Raw genomic sequence first — 6,000 nt, forward strand, 5'->3', positions numbered from 1 at the left:
AGAGTCCTTACCAGTCTAAAAATCAGAATCCATGTATCCAATAAGGATCAAATCCCTAGACCTATACACGAGTATGTAGTCCCTCATTCTCCAAAGATACTTGAGAATGTTCTTAACTACGGTCCAGTGATCCTGGCATGGGTTAGACTGATACCTACTGACTATTCCCACAGCATAGAAGATGTCTGGCCTAGTGTAGAGCATCACATACATCAAACTGCTAACGACAGATGCATATGGGACCCGTCTCATCTCCTAAACCTCTTGAGGCGTCTTAAGACACATGTCCTTAAACAAAGTGACTCCATGCCTGAATGGTAATACGCCCCTTTTGGAGTCCTGCATCGAGTACTTGAGCAAGATCTTGTCGATATACAATGCTTGAGACAACGCTAGCACTTTGTTCTGACGATCCCGAAAGATCTGTATACCCATAAAAAATGAGCCTTTCCCAAATATTTCATTTGGAATTGGGTCGTTAGCTAGTTCTTACATGCGGTCAATAGACCTACATCATTCCTAATGAGTAGTATATCATCTACATACAACACTAAGAAAGCTACTAAATTGTTGACTATCTTCTTGTTCCAAGATCGAGACGCCTGCTTTGATCGCATACGATTTGATCGCAGTATCAAACCGAATGTTCCAAGATCGAGACGCCTGCTTCAGCTAATAAATGGACCGATTTAGTTTTCAAATTTTTTGCTCTTGATCTGGGGCAATGAATCCTTCGGGTTGCACCATGTAAATGGTCTCCACAAGATTTCCATTCACAAAAGTTGTCTTGACATCCATTTGCCAGATCTCATAGTTATAATAAGTGGCAATGGACAGGAGGATACAAATCAACTTTAACATAGCAACAGGTGAGAAAGTCTCCTCATAGTCATCTCTCTCCACCTGGGTATAACCCTTTGCCACAAGTCGAGCCTTGAAGGTTTGTACCTTCCCATCAATACCTCGTTTGCACTTGTAGATCCATTTACAACCTATAGGTCTTACCTCATCAGGTTGATCTACAAGATCCCATACTAAGTTGAAGTACATCAACTCCATCTCGAGATTCATGGCTTTGACCCATTCATCCTGGTCAACATCCTCCATTGCCTTTTGATAAGACAATGGATCCTCAACGTCGCCATCTGCCACCATAGATAGGATTTTCGTAAAACTCAGATAGTAATCAGGCGGGTTCGTAACCTTCTCATTGCATCGAGCCTTCGAGGGGATAGCTATGGTTAACGACTAGCTAATGCCGCCCTGAAGATGATAAATAGGTGCAACATAGGAATCTCATAGTTCAAACTAATGGAAGATACCACATGACACGTTGACACAAATCCTTCACCCACTTAATATGAATTACTTTCCCTATTCACTTTGCTATTGACCCATGCAAACACTTTCCGAATGGAGGTCACTCCCAAGGTGACACGAAATGTTACATGGATCTCACGGTGCGAACTCTTACGGACGTGATTTTGGGGATGATGCCCTAAACTTTCGTTGGGTCTTGTAGTTTGTAAACATTGTATTGAACAAACGCTTATGATGTAATAATATTTGATATTTTCTTCACTATTGTCTATGAAACATGAGATGTTTAATTGCTTTACCATAAACCAATAAACTAAGATCTCTTGTTTTCATTGTAACTTAAGTATGTATGTAGTGACATACAGGTGGATCACGTCTTAAGTGATAACCAAAATGGTCTGTAGTATATGGATATAGGAGGGAAACCCTATCCTAGTGACACTACGGATGCGGCCCGCTTTGTAGATTGTTATAAGTGTTTGTGACATGCTATAGATGGTCTGATCCTGATTATTCATGTGAAGACATGCGAGTGGGGGCGTCCTATACAAAGAAGTTTGTATAAGACCGGACCACGAAGTGTTATAGTCTCGTTATATAATGCCATTTATGACAGAGATTTCACTTCACTACGATTACCATAGGCAACATGACCTCAATGCTGAGTGAGTTGAGAACTCCTACCTTTGAGGGCGGTCCTTTGATTTGCATGGGTACGAGTGGCCAGATTGCCGACTCAAACCTACCACTTTGGGGATTCATCTGATTTGGGAGCTGAGAACTCAACTACACAAAATGGAATTCACTTCTTTCCCGAAGCAGAGGTAAGTAGATAGATTGCTCCCTTAAGGACTGATTCCGGGGCTTGAACAAAGTGGCATAACACACCTTCTCATGGCCCGAGACGTGTTCACACATAGTAGGACTATGTTGTATTGTTCATTAGAGGGATCAATGGTACTTAAGAAGTTAGATGTATCTACAAGGGAAAAACGGTAAATTGGTCCAACTGTACTTACGAGCATATGTGAAGGGTTATTGTACTATTGAGTGGTTATATCCGATGGACACAGAAATATATCTATGGTGAGAAGAGTGCAGATATCAGTCTTTAGTGGAGTGCCTGGCAGTTAACGGATGGTGGATCTTATGGCTAAAGAGTTTAGTCAACTATTCACGTACCGTTGGAGCTTCAAGCCACAGGTCCATATGGTCCCCTTGGTAGCTCAATGGATTGAAGTTAAGAATCAGTTTCTGGGTCAGTTTGAAGTGTTCAGATTGATAAGAAGGAGGTCGATTATATATGATATGCTTAAACTGGTCAATTATATATGATATAGTTGATACGATGTATTAGATACATTAATGGGAGGAAAAGGATATAAATATGATTTATATCAAGTAAAGGAGAAAAGAACTATGATTTAAATATTGCATATGATGTGATATTAAAACTATAGGTTATAAATATAATATGATAAGTTAGTTATTATATTTATTTATAATTAAACAATTATGAGATAATTGTTGGTGGTTTTCTCCTTAACCGTGCATGAAAGTGGGAGGTTGTATTCAATTTTCATAACTAAAGGATAAAATGAAAATATTTTTCATTTTGCAAGGATCAGATAATCGCTTCAAAAAGTTGTACACTGCCCATCGTTTAGCTAACCAAAGCCTACATAATAGCTCAAGTTTTCCTAAATGATCGTGTACACGCGCAGTCGACCTAAACGATCATATAGCTTTTACTAAACGATCGCACACGAGAGCAAGATTCCCTAAACGATCATCTAAATTGTAACACCCTGCACATTTTTTTTAGTTATAATGTAATTCCAGTAACTTTATTATTTGGAATTTCAGTAATTATTATTAGTTGAAGGGCATTTTTGGAATTTTGGACTTCAAGTGTAACTGTGGGAATTTAGTTGTTGGTGTGAAATTATTTAATTTGAAATTCAATTTGAAAATTAATGGCAGGAATTAATTTTATTTTGAAACGGAAAGGAATTAAATGTAATGGAATTTAATAGGATAAAACGGAAAGGAATTAAATGTAATTATAAAAAGTCAAACCCCACCTCCCATCTGTTTGTTTTCTCCTTCCAATGAACAACGGCAATGCCTACGATCTCCAACCAATGTCCTCTGACGCCGCAACATACAATTTCAATGGCCACAACGCTTGCGACTTCTAGCAACTTTAATTGTTCCATTGGGCAAGGAAGAGGTTGAGCTTCTAATTTCTAAAGTTTGCGATTAGAGGTAAGTAATCTTACTACTGAAACTGCCCACGGGCCAAGCATTAGATGTATGCTAGCATGATAAATGAATGATATGGCAGAATGACAGCATGATGGACTGATAGTATAGTATGACCAATGTATGTTCTGGTATGAGATTTGAAAGATTTATTTGTGCACATAGACACTTGAATGCTAGCATGATATGGTATGTGATTCCATATGGTTGTTTTGATCTGTTGATGTTGAAGATTGTAAGACTAGTTACAAGGATAATTTTGACTGTTCTGAGATTTAATGGACTGTTTAGAAAAGATATATGAGCATGTGATAATATGACTGAAGCATGTTAATGTATGAGCATGATTTAGAATTTTATGAAATATATTAAAAGGACGATTGGGCATGACCTTAAATTATAAGTTAAGCGACACTACTACGAAAATGTCTTAAAGTTAGATGAAAGTTAGAGCATTTTGTGGATGTGCTTATTGATGTGATTTATTATGAAAGTTTGTAAACTATATGATGTATTATGAAATTTCAAATGTTTGATTGTTTACATGAGTTAGTGCATGAAAGTGATGTACTAGAGTAGATTCATTAATACTAGATTAATTACGTATGTTAAGGTTAATTAACATGATCAAGACCTTGATCAGGAGATTTTAGAGAATTCATGATTATGTGAACGTTATATGTAATATGAAGTTAGATGCAATATCTTTTTCTTTCCAGACTATGTGACTTCATGAAAGTGATGTATGTCCAAGGGCGCTAGTACATGAAAGAGATGTACTAGGGCTGGTGTATATGAAAGTGATACATACCTAGAGGGTACTAGGGTGTACGAAAGAGGTACATACTCAGTGGGTTATGTGTATACAAAAGAGGTGTATACATAACCATGTGTATGAAAGAGGTACACATCCTACATTTATAGAGAGGATCTGGGGTGTGCGAAAGAGGTACATACTCAGTGAGTTATGTGTATATAAAAGAGGTGTATACGTAACCATGTGTACGAAAGAGGTACGCATCCCTACATTTATAGAGAGGATCTAGAGTGTACGAAAGAGGTACATACTCAGTGGGTTATATGTATACGAAAGAGGTGTATACATATCCATGTGTACGAAAGAGGTACACATTCAATGGGTTATATGTATACTAAAGAGATGTATACGTAACCATGTGTACGAAAGAGGTACACATTAAGTGGGATTGTGTGTACACGAAAGAGGTGTATGCATAACCATGCGTATGTAAGAGATTGTATTTCTTTCGAGATTCACCAGAGGTTGTGAGTCCTACGGGACTTACTAGAGATAGTGGGCATACTTAATTATAGTAGGATAGAAATAAGTTTTTCATGTATGTATGTGTTCCATGAGGACTAGAGCAGTTTATATGTTCCAATCGAGGTAGGCATCTAGAGGACATAGATGCCTAGCCTGACCCCAGTAGTGGGATTACTTACTGAGTATTTTATAATCACCCTTTCTCATGTTTATGTTTCAGGTAAGAGTAGGGACATGCCGGCGAATGAAAAGCAAAATTTGTGAACGAGCCACTGGGACCAGTTTTATGCTTTCGCTCATGAGATTTAAAGTTCTTTTCATGTTCTTCTTAACTTTTAGTTTTGATGCTTAAAACTTACTTTTAAGAATTTTTTTTCAGACTTATTATTGTCCTTTATGATTTATGGGTACCCTACTATTGTTTTAGTATTTGAATTTAATGAAAGTCTTTTGAACTTACCTTATTTAATTAGCATTTATTTCGCCATAGCCAAGTGTTGTTTTGAGTTCCATGCATGCATGTATTTAGCAATGGCCTAACTTAAGTCCTAGGGGGTCGGGTCGTTACAGTTGGGCATGTAACGACCCGAGTTCAAGAGGGGTACATGAATGAACCGATATCACATCCGAATGAGAGGTATCTTGAGGACATGAAAGTATGGTTAAGAAACGCTTAAAAGAATTAAAAAGTTACTACCTATACCAACAAGGTGCACCTTCTTTTTCGGTGGCTCAATCGTAAGAACTTCAAAGTTAAGCGTGCTTAGCTTGGAGAAATCCTATGTTAGGTGATCTCCTGTCAATTTTCCTAGGATGCATGTGAGTGAGTCACTGAGTAGTGGTGTCTTACTTCCTAATGATGTGTATTTATTATTAAAAGCATGCTGTAATTTTCTTCCACTCATAGGTACTCTTTGATAAGAGTTCCTTCAATTTGTATCAGAGCCAGGTTCTGATATTCCAAATCCATTGTTGTATAGAAAAGCATTTACATTCTTGGTGGGTGAATCATGTCTACATTCTATTTAAGTTTTAAATAGTTTTGTGGATGTGGATTAATGGAGTTTTCTGGGATGATTGCCTTTTGTTATTTAATTCTTTTACATTAAAATTTAATTTTAAGGGCTTCTATG

The 6,000-nt window shown here is 37.4% G+C and overlaps 1 long non-coding RNA gene across 1 annotated transcript in view; it reads left to right on the forward strand.

Moving 5' to 3' along the window:
- The window catches only part of LOC120075172, a 41,152-nt gene extending 35,903 nt beyond the window's left edge, over nucleotides 1-5,249 (forward strand). Inside the window, exon 3 of the long non-coding RNA XR_005481207.1 lies at nucleotides 5,088-5,249. This is a non-coding gene — a long non-coding RNA (uncharacterized LOC120075172). The remainder of the gene's footprint in view (nucleotides 1-5,087) is intronic.
- The last annotated feature ends 751 nt before the right edge of the window (nucleotides 5,250-6,000 follow it).

The sequence above is a fragment of the Benincasa hispida genome, chromosome 4, assembly GCF_009727055.1.
Source record: "Benincasa hispida cultivar B227 chromosome 4, ASM972705v1, whole genome shotgun sequence".
Classification (NCBI taxonomy): Eukaryota; Viridiplantae; Streptophyta; class Magnoliopsida; order Cucurbitales; family Cucurbitaceae; genus Benincasa; species Benincasa hispida.